The sequence below is a fragment of the Lissotriton vulgaris genome, chromosome 3_1 (genome assembly GCF_964263255.1).
Source record: "Lissotriton vulgaris chromosome 3_1, aLisVul1.2, whole genome shotgun sequence".
In the NCBI taxonomy this organism is placed as follows: Eukaryota; Metazoa; Chordata; class Amphibia; order Caudata; family Salamandridae; genus Lissotriton; species Lissotriton vulgaris.
The window spans coordinates 984,472,230-984,486,929 of NC_141689.1; positions in this window are offsets into that span (position 1 = coordinate 984,472,230).

Consider the following 14,700-nt stretch of genomic DNA (forward strand, 5'->3'; position numbering starts at 1 on the left):
TAATAACCACTTATGCTAATAAATGTATGTTTTTGGGGAGTGTTTCTTACTAATAATTGATATAACCGTAATTTTTAGATTATTTCACTAAAGCAAAGAAAGGTTATATTCAGTTCTCTTTCTATTTAAAAAAAATAAGCATACTTTTTGCTGAGAAACAAATAGGTGTTTCTGTTATTTACTGCAGTATATGAACATCATATTTAACTGGTAATATTGAGGGGCATGGTCAGCAACATGGCTTACAGGACTTGAACTCATCATCCTCTGTTAAATAACCCCTTCCATCCGTCTATTATCAGCAACATTGGCAAAGAGAAAGCCTTTGAATCCACTGTGAACACGCCATCAATATTCTAAACTCCGTTGACAATCCTCCTTCTGCATACAAATGCTCTGCCTACAGCAGGATTGTGGCCATCACTGTGATGGGAAAGAAAGATTTGTGATTGCTGTAATGCAATGCATGTTGTATATGGTATGGTGTCAGAGCTTTGACATGTTTAGGTTCCAGAACGGAATCTGGGGTTAACTGAGGATTTGCTGGTTGTCGGTTGGTAGGGGATTGATATGGAGACTCTAATGCTGTCTGGACGTGTCTGGGGCTGCAATAAAAGATAGTCAAACTTGTAACCATTTAGGGCTAGATTACAAGTCTGGCGGTCCTCGGACCGGCAGACTCATGGTGGCGTGGTGGTGGCGGATCCAGCCACAGCTGCATGCGCGATCCCACCGCCCAATTATGACTTGGGCAGTCGGACTGCCCTAGGACCACCGGCTCCGCCAGGGAACTGATGTTCAGGAACTTGTGAAGCGTTCCCATTGCGGTGCTTTTTAAAAGGCACTGCAACCTTTTAAAGGACACAGCAGGGGGAACTGCCATGCCGCCTGCCCACCAGACTACGAATAAGTCATAATCTAGTGGGTGGGCAGCATTAGCTTTGACGGAGTGGTGGAATGGCGGTTTGCATGCCACACAACTGCTCGGCCAAAGTCTTGTAATTTGGCCCTAAATGCGTACGAAGTCATTACTGCAGTGATGTCCGTTGGGTATCAAAGCTGAGAGGTGGAGTGGTCTAGGAACACAATAATGCAGCATTGGTGATCAGACTGGGATTGGAGTGGTGCCAAGGGAACTTGCCAGTGGCAGAGCAAGGGGCTCGCGGTACATCCTGCGTGGCACGAGTTTTGGGGGTGGTGGCCTCCCCTCGCTCTTACCTGTTGCTGTTGCGGGCCAGCAAACACAGGAATCGCCAGCACCTCCGCTCATACATGCATCCACTGTGGGGCAGCAAATGCAGGCACCTCCACTGGCGGCCAAAGGTCTAGCTACGCCACTGGAACTAGCTGGGAAGCCTTTGAAAAGAATGCAGTAAGACAGGCCAGAGGGCAGTACATGAGTGGCAGGCTGATGAGGGGTGGGGATTGAAGCAGCATCTACGTAATTTCCTTCTGGTATCAAATAACCTCTCCTTCCACACCTATCCCCATCTTTATTTGAACAGATCCAGCATAGGAGTTGGGGATCTTGCTCGGCTGGGGGGGTAAAGGGTCACCTGGGACCGTATTATGGGGGGTGCCCCAGGGGTGCAATGGGCATGTGCGAACCTGCTTTGTGCGCTCCAGGGGCACTTCAGTATTACAGAAAAAGCTGCATAGCATTACGAAAAAAGCTGCATACACTTGTGTCGTCCTTTCTGTAATACAGAGCGCTATTACCAGAGCGTGTTCCCTCATTTGCATGGGGCGTTGTCCCTTTCAAATGAGGGAATCCCTTTGCATCTGCAATGTATTGTAGACGCTGGCGCAGAGGCTAAGAAGCTGTCAGGAAGCGCCATGAGAGTGCACCCCCTAATAGCAGCCCTCTGGAGGGAGGAAGGAGGGCCCTATGAACCCCCCAGTCATCCCTTTGCAGGCAGGTGCAGTCAATCACAGCACCCACCTGCAAGGGGATCTCTATTTCCCCTGAAAAACACAGACCGGTTGCTGCTTGCACAGAGAAACACTGTGAGGTTTCTTCAAAGCGGATCAATTTTTCACTTGAATGTGCTGCCCCCAGGACATCAAGAGTTTGTGGCTGACCTGAGGGCAGCACATTCAATGGAATAGGGCACACTTTCTCTGTTTGTGCCTGGCACACCTGTTTTAAGGTTTAAGGTGTGCCGTGACGCAAACAGAGAAGGTGCACCCTATCTATAATAGTTCCCCAGGAATACAAATAATTTCCTACTGGCTGCTAGTGATTGGCAACCTCCTGTCCCCATCCCTCATCTCTGAAGCCACACATTGGTGGAGACACATGCTGCATGGCATCCATAAAGGGGCGCCTGTACTTATGGAGATGCATTCTCTGCAACCACTGGGCAGGCATTGGGTGGGAGAGAGGATGAGACGGCCGAGCCCCATATTGCTGTTTTGGAGCTGCAGCTCTGTCTTGTATATTTGCATACAGCTCGTCCTGCTGACATTGTTCTGCATTCTGTCCATCAACTGTTGTTTTTGCATTTGTCAATAAGCAGCTCGCATATCCGCTAGCCAGTTCGGGTACGCTCAGGGTTCAGATAATACCTATGTTTCTTTGGCATTTTCCAGTCTAAGCCTGCTTCTGAAGAGATTGCTAAAGTTTGCTCCTGCTCAAAATACAAACAAAACTGAAGATTTCTTTGCTGCCATACTGATAATGTGTCATTGCAGCAGTTTTGCCAAAACAAGGAGGCTCCCTCTCAAGCACTCTGTGACAAAATAGCAATGCATTTTATGACAATGGAGCTAATTTATGATAAAATCACCTCAGCTGGGAGCCCTCAGCCGGCTCTTACATCCGATAGCCCACCCACCCCTGCTAAGGTTTAGCTGTTGGAAAATCCCCCCCCCACCTATGATGAAGTGGAATCTCTGTTATACACAGTAAAATCAGGCTCCCCTTGGACATCATCCCAGCTAAAGTCTCTACTTTACTCTCCAAACAACTTTACCCTCCCATTTGCACACTCCTCAATCTCTCAATGAGAGAGGGGCATCTCCCCACTGAATGGAAGGTGTCACAAGTCATTCCTATCCGCAAGAATATACAGGCCCCATGGATGACTTATCCAACTTTCGGTCTAATTCTCTGCTACCCTTCCTGAGTAAGTTACTGGAAAAACACATCAATAAACACCTATCTGACCACATCGAGTCTATGGGATGCCTCGATCCTTAGGCCCAGGCCCAGCACCGAGTCAGCCCTGATTGCTGTCACTGACAACATCAGGCAATCCCTGGACAGCGAACAATCAGTACTACTCGTGCTGCTTGACCTATCGGCCGCATTCGACACGGTATCCCATCAGATCTTGCTCAGGAGACTGAAGAAAATAGACTCCGGGGATATGCATTCCAGTGGATGGCAAGCTTTCTCTCCCTCCGCCCCCAGACTATCATCCTAGGCCCTTTTCGATCAAAGACAATGGAACTGACCAAGGGAGTAGCCCCTCCTGTCTCAGCCCGACTTTGTTCAACATTTATGTTGGTCCCCTAGCAGACCAACTCAGGACATTAGGTTTTACACCTATCTCATATGCTGATGATACTCAGCTTTTATTCTTGTTTAATAAATCCACCCCTAAGGCCCAGTCCACCTTCCCGGAAGGTATGATAGCCATAGCCAGCTGGATGAGGAGCAATTTCCTCAGCTCAACGCGGGGAAGACCAAGATTATGCTGTTTGGAGATGTACCACTGCTGTGGTCACCAGATTGGTGGCCGATGGATCAAGGTGATCCCCCGGAGCGTAAGACCTTAGTCAAGAACCTCGGCATACGCCTAGACCTGGCATTGACCATGAAAGAGCACGCTGCCAACACTGCTGGCTCCCGTTTTCATGTACTTGGACTATTACAGCAAGTTTTCCTTTCCTCTCCTTGTCCACACAGAAAACTCTCATTCAGGCATTAGTACTAAGCCACCTAGACTACTGCAACGCCCTCCTGGTCTCAGCCAATGAGTCCTTACTGAGCAGAGTACAAGTGGTCCAAAATACTGTGGTGCGCCTCGTCTCGAACTATCCCCCTAGATGGGCCTCTTGTCCTCTCCTACAACAGCTCCTCTGGCTCCTGGTACGCAAACAAATCAAGTTTAAAAAGTGTTATATTGTTCACAAGGACTTGAATGGCAAAGGCCCCAGCTATCTTGCAAGGAAATTCAACCACTACATACTAACTAGGTCGCTTCGTTCAGGAACTAACTCTTTGCTTCTTGTACCTCGGTTAAAAAAATCACAGCTAGGTGGGAAAGCTTTCTTTTACCTAGCCACTCTCTATTGGGACCAGCTTCCTACCCATCTGCGGCAATGCCCTGACCATCTTCAATACAGAAGGCTCGTCAAAACTGCAGTATTTTAACATGCCCCCTTCATGGCCTACTGCAGCACTTCCATAACGCAGAGATACCACTCCGGGGTTTATTCAGGTGCTCTACAAAAAAAAAAAATAATAATACAACGTGTACTTAAAGCACAGCAACTGAACAGCTGCTAAATCAAAACTTGAAAGATTTTGCAGTGACCATGTTCTAACAAAAGCTGGTGTCTTCATTATTGCTTTTAGGATACGAGCAGCTTCCACAGCACACGTATAACGCTCCATACCAGTACGGTCAGGCCGCTCTTCCGGGCTGATGGGCTTTACTGTCATTCCAAGAGCTCGAAGTAGAACAAAATATACCCACATACCAGAGAACATGCAGCACGAATTAAGAAGCTGGAACTACTGGAAATTGGAAAGGCACCTGCATTTATTACTGGTTGGCAACCGTGCCCCATTAGGGTATAGTGTAAATTCAATATTGCTATGCTACTTGTAACTATTTATACATTGTGTTATATAGCGTCAAGAGTAATGGATAGCTTTCAGTGAACTGTATGAGGTAGCAATAGTAGCATTTGATAATATGAGAAGGAAGGGCAACAAAGAATCATCTTTTTATTTTTCTAAGATCGAAAGAATGTCCTCTAGATTTTTCTGGGGCTATCATCGGTCCAGAAGAGCTTTGAAATGGTGTACTCTCCCAAGAATGAAGGGCGGCTGGGGGATTCCCAATTTTCGGCAATACTATTGTGCGATTTTACTGAGACATATGGGCATCCTTATTTTTCAAGACATTAGATTGGAAGAATCTGTTAGTCCTTCGATATATGAAATGTGATTAGGGGAGGAAACTCGGCAATGCCTAGTAAGAATAATTGAACCTTGCTACTATAAAAAGACCAAATTTAAAATTATGATAACTGCTTTCCAAATATGGAGGCAAATTAAAAAAAAATCTTCTTTGTGCTGATCTAAATTACTATTCCCCGGTTGTGAATAATCGCATTTTACCTGAGATCTTTAAGGATCAAGTAATGACAAGATGGTATTCAGCTGGAATCCGTTTGTTGGGAGATCTTTACCAGGTGGACCATGTTGCTTCTTTTTCTTTTTTACAACACAAATATAATCTTCCTAGAACAGATTTTTTTTAAATACCTTAAATACGAAGATTTCTGGAATCTAAGGGTCTTTTAGTTCACTCCTCGATGACTAAAATGGATGTTTTGGAAATTAGCAGAAGAGAGAAGAAAATTGGTGCAGTATATCAAATGATGATAAATAAATTTGAAGATGATTTATGTTTGTTTGAAAATAAATGGCAAAGGAAACTTGAAATAGACAATATAGATATACCTAGAGCAATTGAGTTATCAATTAAAATGCTATTTAATGGCTCATTACAAAGTCAACATGTTATGTCTATCTTTGATTTATATTATTCTCCAGCCAAACTGCCAAAATGGAAAGCTAGAAATGTTGATAAATGTAATCGATGTGGTTATTTTGCTGCTGACTCTATTCATATGTTTTTAATTGTTCAAAATTATCTCAATTTATCATGGATGTTCAATTTTTTTTAAATAAAAGTCTGGGGATAGACGTACAATTGTCCGCTGATTTGGTTATTTTTGGACTTCAAACAATTCAAATAGGGAAAAGATCAGTAACAGAAGAAGGGTTCTTATTTATTTGTATGTCAATGTATCGATTCTGTATTACCTCTCGTTGGCTAGATCCTGAGCCACCAGTCTTTTACCATTGGCAATTGAAACTATTATCTATATATCAATTAGAAATGGCGGTTTAAAGATCAAAGGGGTTAAAAAGGAAAACATTTGGTCAAAATGTAAGGGCTTCTATCTCTAAATGGATTTAATCTTGTACTTTTTTTATTGATTGACTTTTGCCATACTATTTTGTTTGTATGTTATGTCTATGTATATGTATATCATGATTGATTATCTTGGACCTCTGTATAAATAAAACTTATTTTGTTTTCTTTAATCAATATATAACTGATTGCTGAAATAAAATCAATAAATATAAAAAAAAGAATCATACGGCGGCAGGTAAAAGACATACATACAAGGCAAATGAAAAAACAGCACAAAAATCAGATTAGCTGCAAGCATTGATAAAGACTTTAGGTCTCGCTATCTGAAAGCTACTGTAATTGCCAATGTCTTTTATCCATGCTGTGCAGCTGTGAGGTTAAAAGTAAGGTAAGAAAAAAGCACTATGACACAGATAATACTTTTTTAATAACTTTACTTTTAGGCATGTTGCAGAGCAATGCTGCTGCACAACATGGTTAAAAAAGACATTGCAAAGTCAATAGTTTTCGCATAGGTGAGACCTATTAGCTTTGCTAATGCTTGTTAGTGTTGTTAGCTTTCTACTTACTTATGTTCAATCATTGTTAAATATTTACAAAAAGTCATATAATTCCAAGGGAAACCACAAAAACTCTGGATTATGGAAAATACTAACAATATATTGCATAACAGATTGTTTGACAACAATAACTCACAATAAGTAGCACCTTCTTCAGCTGAGTAGGAAAGAATCATACACACATAACAATCTTTGATATCCATGATATTTATATACTCTTCCAACAAATCAGAATAAACATTATCTTGATAACTATCTCCAGTTCTATCCCTATGCCTCATGTGTTAAGTGTCATTAAGTATAGTAGTTAATTCGCTATGTGAAGGTAAGACATATCCAGCCGGAGAATTCAGGCATTACATTAAACAAAATAAATAATATAATTATCAAAGAAACAATATCACAAAATTGACATAATTTACTGTATGCCATCCTCTATTAGGAAAAAATGTGAAAAAGTTTACAAAACCAAAATTCTAAAGGAACAAAATCGGCAATCAAACTCTTTTCTTTTCCTCTCAGTTTATTCATTCAGTTCATAGGATTCAGGAACCCTAATATCTTAATCTAGATACCTAAGGTACAAAAAAAATCAATAAATTATTGTACAATTGAAAATTCTAGCTTCAAGAAAGCATCGGGATTTAGCAAAAGTTCAAGGTTACTCTTCTTCTTCTGGTTCGTCTTCAAAGATAATTTGGCAATAATTTGGCAAATCATAGATTTCCACATCTCACTCTTCTTCATACACAAATGCTAGGTAGGTCCACTCAGGTGATGTATACTTTCTGTTTGTCCCTCTTTCTCTTTTGGGTCTTTTGGGCATAGGTGATGCACTTTCACTATTTTCAGAATCAATTTGCATTGTCTCTGGTTTCTCTCTGACTGATCCTGGTCTCTGCAGCTTTCATTGTAGTCTTTTATTTCTTCTTTTCACTAATTCTGGCTATTCATCTCCGTGATGCACTCTCAACCTCTGTGCCTTCACTTGTGATAACTGCTGAATCTTCTCAATTCATAGCTTGACTTGTGCTTTGATCAGAAACTTGGCTCACTGTTAACCGCTTTCTAAAGGGTGTTCTCGAGACTCAAATTTTCAGTTTGACTTTTTCAGGACCTGAAACAGTCTTATATTGCCCATGACTTTGCAAAGTTTCTTTTTGAATTTCAATGTGCTGATTTTCAAACTGCCTACTTGTACCTTCACCAGGATCTTTTTCTCTCCCCTCTCCATCCACACAGCGAACTTGAGCTTGACTATGTTATGTGAATCAAAGTTTTTTGTCACCACTTCTTCATCTGCAGTCTTTACTTTGTTTGTGTGAGCTGCTTGTATCCACTGTAGGATTCTTGACTTTTTCACTACAGTCGCTGGGACAATTTGACGAGGCCCCTTCCACCTTGGCTTTAAACAACTGCTTCCTGCTCAGGATTCAGTCTCTTGGTTGAAATGTGTGACACTGGGCTTGCTTTGTCGATTCTTTTGCCAAATTTAATGGATGAGAGACAGATTTTACCACATCAGCCATACCTTTATGAAATCCATTAGTTATTGATACAGGTGCTGGTGAGGGGACATATGGGGTCCACACAGCTCTGCTCATAACAACTTCATATGGAGACAAACCAGCTTTTCTGTTAGGAAGACTTCTAAATCTTGAGAGCAAGATGAAGAGCATCTCGCCACTTTGAATTTGTCAGAGGTCACACCTTGGCAAGTTGGACTTATGGTTGTATTCATCTACCCAACTACACCAGAAGCCTCATGCTGGTAACTGTAGAAGAGCTTTTGATCAATTTGTAAACCAGTGAAGAATATTTCAAGAACACATTTTTAAATGAATTACTTGATCTGCATCTCTCTGAAGCCTGCCTGAAGTCTAGTAAATGATCCCTCTGATTTGCCTATATCACTGATAGTGGCTAATGTGTGTTTGCACTGATTAATTCTCTGACAAATAATACAACATTAACATAAATCTGCTTCTATACTTCTGAAATCCGTGTTGTGCCAGAATTTTTAAATGTCCTAACGATACCATTTCTCCCTACATGTGTTTACCTTTAAAAGTATCTTGCCATTTCCTGTAGCTTTGAATCTGGAAGAACATATTGATGATCTGAAATTACTGTTATAATCCCCCTTACCGCTGGCTAACTCCCATCTTTTCTTTTCACTCTCTGGTACTTCCTCCACCTGTTTTCTGAGTTAACTTAGTGTAGCCTGTATTGGATTCAATAAAAACTATTCATATTATTTGCATCATCAGGTTTCACATCAGCTTCATATTGTTCTGAGTCTTGCATCTGTTTCTGCTTATTGGATATCACAGTTAAATTGTCATAAGCATTTCCCATGGTGATCATGTCATCACAAGACTTAAAGGCAATGTAGTTAACAATTGATATCTCTCTAGGTTTAAGTAAATCTAAAATGTATGATCCATTGTGGTTCACAGCACCAGCTGATGTCATGAAGCCTTTTTGTGACCACAATACTCCACAGTCATGTACTACTCCAAAACCATATTATCAGGTCAATTAGGATCGCGGACGGACTTGCGTCCGTCCGCGACCCCAGAGCAGGAGGGAACCTCCGCATGGCATGCGGAGTTCCCTCCTGTGCAATTAGGATGTGACCGCCACCCTGGCGGTCACATCCTTTATTTTTAACATTGCAGCGGGTGCAGCTTCAAGCTGCACCCGTGGCAATGTTAAAAATGCACGCATTGCATTTGCATGCAGAAAGAGGCAGGCACCGCGCGGTGCCTGCCGCTTTCTGCAGGCAAATGCAGGGGGGTACCCTCCATGTGCACCCCCCACCTCCCCCTTCACCTAGGGGGCCCGCAACGGGCCCCCGCAGTGAAGATCCGTATGCTTTTCCACGGCGGAAAACCCGCCGCGGAAAAGCACTTTTTAAAGCCCATCCTGATATGGCGGACGGTGTCTGAGAGACACCGTCACCATATCAGAGCTTTTCCGCCGCGGTTGTAAGCCGACCGCGGCGGAAAAGCTGCGGACGGAAACCAGGACCCACCAGCCATCCTAATGTGGCGGTGGGTCCTTGGTCAGTCCGCTGCGGTTTTTCCGCATCCTCTGGGCCAGCGGTGGCTTCCGCCGGCCCCGAGGATGCGGAAAAACCGCAATCATAATCGGCCCCTATGTGTCTGTGTAAATCGCCACACTCAGTCCATTGACTAGACAGCAAGCTCTCATAAGAGCCATTAGTTCTGCCACTTGTTCTGAGATATGTCCAAGAAGTATGATGCTTCGACAATTTCAGAAATTCAATTTTCCTTAACCCCTTTGCCGCGGCCGCGATTTCACGGCAGTGCGGCAGTTCCGCAAAATGGGCGGGGCCGCGTCTGCTGTTGGCCGACGGCAGCACTAGCGAAGCACACAAGGGGTTAATGATCTCTCAGACAAGAACCATCCACAAATAAAGTCAGATCAGCCATTTAAAGGGGTGAATCTTTGTTATCTAGTCTTCGTCAGGTACCCAACTCTGTCACATTAATACAATCATGATCAGGGTCTTCATCATCATGTTCATCATTGTTTGGATTCAGCAGTAGCATTGCAGGATTTAAGGTATTGTGCACTGATTGAAACATTCTTCGCTGCCAGTACTGAATACTTTTTGTCAAATGGTCAGTTTGAGTAAAAGTCAGCAGAATCTCAACTGAATGAGAGACAAACACAATGATTGTATGATCCACCACAATTCCCTCACTTTGTTCAAGTGCAAGCAAACAGCTGCAACAGATTTCAAATAACCAGGGACAACTAATGTAGCAGAGAAGTAAGCGACAGGCTGCATTAGTTTGCCATGCTTTGGAACCAATAGCGATAGTGCACACTATTTTTCATGACAAAAGAGATAGAACTTCTTGTCATATTCAGGTATTCAGAGAGTGGGTTCGCTACAAAGACTTTCTCTGAACTATTGGAACGTTTTCATGCATTCACCATTTAATGGCACAGATTCTCTGTGTCACTGCGAGTGAGCCTCTGTAAAGGCTTCACAATCAGGGAAAAATGTGGAATCCACTGATGACAGTAGCCATCTATTCACAAAAACAGTCTCTCTTCCCTCTTTGTCCTCTGGATTGCAGAAACGTATTGTTTAGAAACTTTCCTTGCTCCTTTCTCAATATGGTGGCCAAGATAAGTGACTTCCTTTTTACGGTACTGCATCTTTGTAAGTGAAACCTTATGAACATTGTCAGCAATATGGTTCAAGAGTGCAGGTATATCCAACCTGTGATCTTCTTTTATATTGGATGCCACTAGTAGGTCATCAATATATTGCATCAGCAATAATGTACAGGGCAGCTACACATTCTCCAAATCCTGCCTAAAGATTGAGGCACTCTGTGCATACCCCTGTAGCATATAAAACCAAATGACAACTTTATTAAGGATTCAAAATGTGAAAAGGTATTGGCTAACACCATGAAGAGGAATGGAAAAGAATGCTTGGCATTAGACAATTACTATATTCAAATCTGCATCCGCAGGAATTTGAAACAAAATCACAGAAGGATTTGGTCCATCAAGGGTGAGTTGCAAAAACCTCCTGCAAAAAGGTCATGCTTTAACATAATTTTATGAAAGGCTTAAATTCCTCTTCTGCCTCTTGTGAAAGTTTGTATTGTCAGGTTGTAGGGTAAGCAAGATTTGACTTGACCTGGTTTTTAACTGGCTCTGCATTCTTTGTGAATCCTACTTTATTCCCCGTGAAATCCCATACCTCTTCTTTCACCATATGTCTTAAATCAAGAGGCAGGTCATCTTTAGTAAGAACTGGGAACAGCTGAACTCTCAATTCTTGTGACTGTATTTTAAATGCTGAGCGGCATATTATGGGGATTTGGCGCATGGCAGTGCAACAAGTCACTTTGCTGCACTGCCCTGTGTCAAAGTGAAAGGGCAGGAATGCGCCATATCTATGTCATTCCTGTCCTTTCCCCCTGCGGTGTTGCCGTTTTGGCAGCCTAGCACCAACGAAGGCAGGATTGTTTTTGTGCAGGAAGGAGCACACAATGCTCTCAACTCTCTAATGTAGACATTGTGAATGTCTGGCTGGTTGACTGTGCTTCGCCAGTCACAACATACGCAGCTTGTGGATATTTTTCTACGGTATCTCTGACAGCCACAGAGACTCAGATTTACAGGGAAAAATGTAGGTCCATGCCGAAACACCCTAGTGGGTAAACACCACTGTTTGAAACGATCAACATATTTAGCCCTCTCCTCCTTGTCACAGACATGCTGGAATCTCTGCCTTTCTGTTAATTGTAGCTGAGTGACATCACATTGGTGGAGACTTAGAGAGGGGAAGCAAGAACAGCAGCCCTGTGCAGAGTAGAAAAATTATTCAGGTCAATTATTGCTGACAAGTAATCGAAGCTTTACCACTTCATTCTCTCTTTTTATCACAGTTATTAAAATTTGAGAATATGCACAAAGCAATAGTAAGGCTTCAACTGACACCACTTGACCTCCGCGTGTGTAGCTTTGAAAACAATGTGGCATCGGAAGAGTGAAAGGAACCATGATATAGACTGAAAAATGATACAGGTGTCTGTGAAACTTTTTACAAAGAAGTAGTAGAGAGGTGCTCCTGCCTTCGAGTTTCTACTGTAGAAACAGATTAAAGTGTAACCATACATGGGATGAACCCAACCTCCAAGAAACCACCCTTTCTGGTCAGAAGTACCTGCAGAAATTTACCGAAAGAGGTGCAGAACCATCATGTTGAGAAGCCTGTGAAATAATACACAAAAAAGCGGAAATGGCAAAAAAAAGATCAGTTCACGCATAAGGTCAATACCAATTTATTTCAATTTATAAAGCTTTATTCGACATTTGTCATAAAAGCATTCACCTAGCCCTATACAATAAATACTACTTATAAAAATACTTCTAAAAATACATATTAAACATTGAATGTCGAATGATACATAGTAAAGAGTACATAGAAATTACAACATATTATTACAGTTTAAAAAGTCACATTCCGTAAGTTAAAAAACAAAGGACAATAATCTATGTCGCAAAAAGACAGATTAAGGATATACATAATTTCATTGTAATACAATAGCCGTTAGTGATCGGGTACGGATTAGCCACGACCAGGCCAAAAATTTTGCTACACCAACCACATATAATGTTGTACAGTCTGTTTCAAGTATCCTAAGGGCTTCGGATTGGCTTCGGGTTCCCAACTTTGAGCACACCGGTTTTAACCACTTGCGTCTGGGGGACAAATACAGTGGACAACAAAACAAGAAATGGGAAATGTGTTCAGTTTCTTCATTACAATGGTGACAATGTTCATCCCATGCCTGGGTCAATACCACACATCACCCATTATTTTGTAAAATAGGAGGACATATGGTAAATTATGAAAAATAGGCAAAACTTGCCAAGGTAGACATTAAGAAAATGTAGATTATGTGATTGTATGGTACAAGAGAGATGAAACTCTTTGGTTGCTATCTTGTAGATAAGTAACAAAGATATAGATACCATAGCCTGGTGAAGGACCGTCTAACCGCACAAAAGAATTAAATAGCCTATTACATGATGGCCAGAAGTTGGCCCGGTATTGCCACCCCATCCCTCCTCCCAGTGTTATTCGAAGCAATGAATCGGAACCTCGATGGTTTGATGAACTATTGAGCAATGGCGCTACACAGACCCCTGCGGCGCAGGGGTGGCCCCAACCTTTAAGGTGGCCCCACCATTCAGCCTGCAGTGAGCCACCCCGACTGTACTAATGTGGGTCACTGTTCTGATATGCACCCTGTACATCCTCTGGCAAGGCGTGGCCACAGGCTATAAATAAAAGGGTCGGAGCCCACACGATGTCTTCCCACAATGTGAACGAGATTGTGCGTCTCATCTTGGGCGCGTGTCAGCAAGCGCGGCACGCGTATCCAGGGTTGCCGTACCAATGAGGGCACCCTGTAGCACAGCCCGAGGCCAATACCGTACCGAATGAAGGCACCTTGTAACATCGCCCAAGGCCAGTATTTTTGTGAATACTTACAAAGTTGTATCACGGGAGATGCTCGTCCCATTCACATTGCATGTGACTGACCAGTGTCACCTGATACTCACTTGAGATCACCCATGCCTGTACATCTAAAAGAAATAAAAAATTCGGACCTTAAGCAAATGTTGCGTTAGCAGGCGTCATGACTGTCATGACAACTGCTAGGTTAACTATCTGGACCCAAGGTTACACCTGTTGTGATCATCTGCACTTCAATCTATAGCCGCTCTGGGACTACTAATTATAGCTAAAAGCCAAAGGTCATGATCGAAATGCTCGACACTGACAATCACTACATTACTACTGGCATGAGGTCTGAGAGAATGCCAGCGGCTGAGACTTGTGTATGCATTTTCCCCATCACTTTGTGTTCCAGTGTAACAAGTATGCCCAGACAGGGCCGGACTGGGCGTAGCGAGCACCAGGCGTTTCCCTGTTGGGCCGCAAGGGTAGGGGCCACTTTTTGCTACCCGGGGTCGGCAATATCAGCCCCCTGTAACAAAATCAGCTGAAACCGGCACCAGCAAACAGCTCGGCCGCACCCACTCTTTCCCCCAGGGGGCCAGCCGAGCAGATTACAGGGCTGGTTTCGGGTCCGAGTCCGGCCCTGTGCCCAGAAGTGGGTTATGTCCTCGCTGTGCCCCAGGACTTAAGCCGCTGCTCACTGATAAGACCCGAGACTTCTCAAAACAGCAATTTGTTGCTGGCATTCATATCTAGATGGGATAAGGACTGGGGGCCTCATTTACAAGGTTTTAGTGCAGGGCAGTGCCACAAGCCTTCTTTCTGCCCTGCCCTAGGTCAAAAGAAAAGGGCAGGAATGTACTGCATCTATGAGATATGACATTCTCCTGTCCTCTTGCCCAGCGCTGGTGCACAATTGGCTGCCATATGT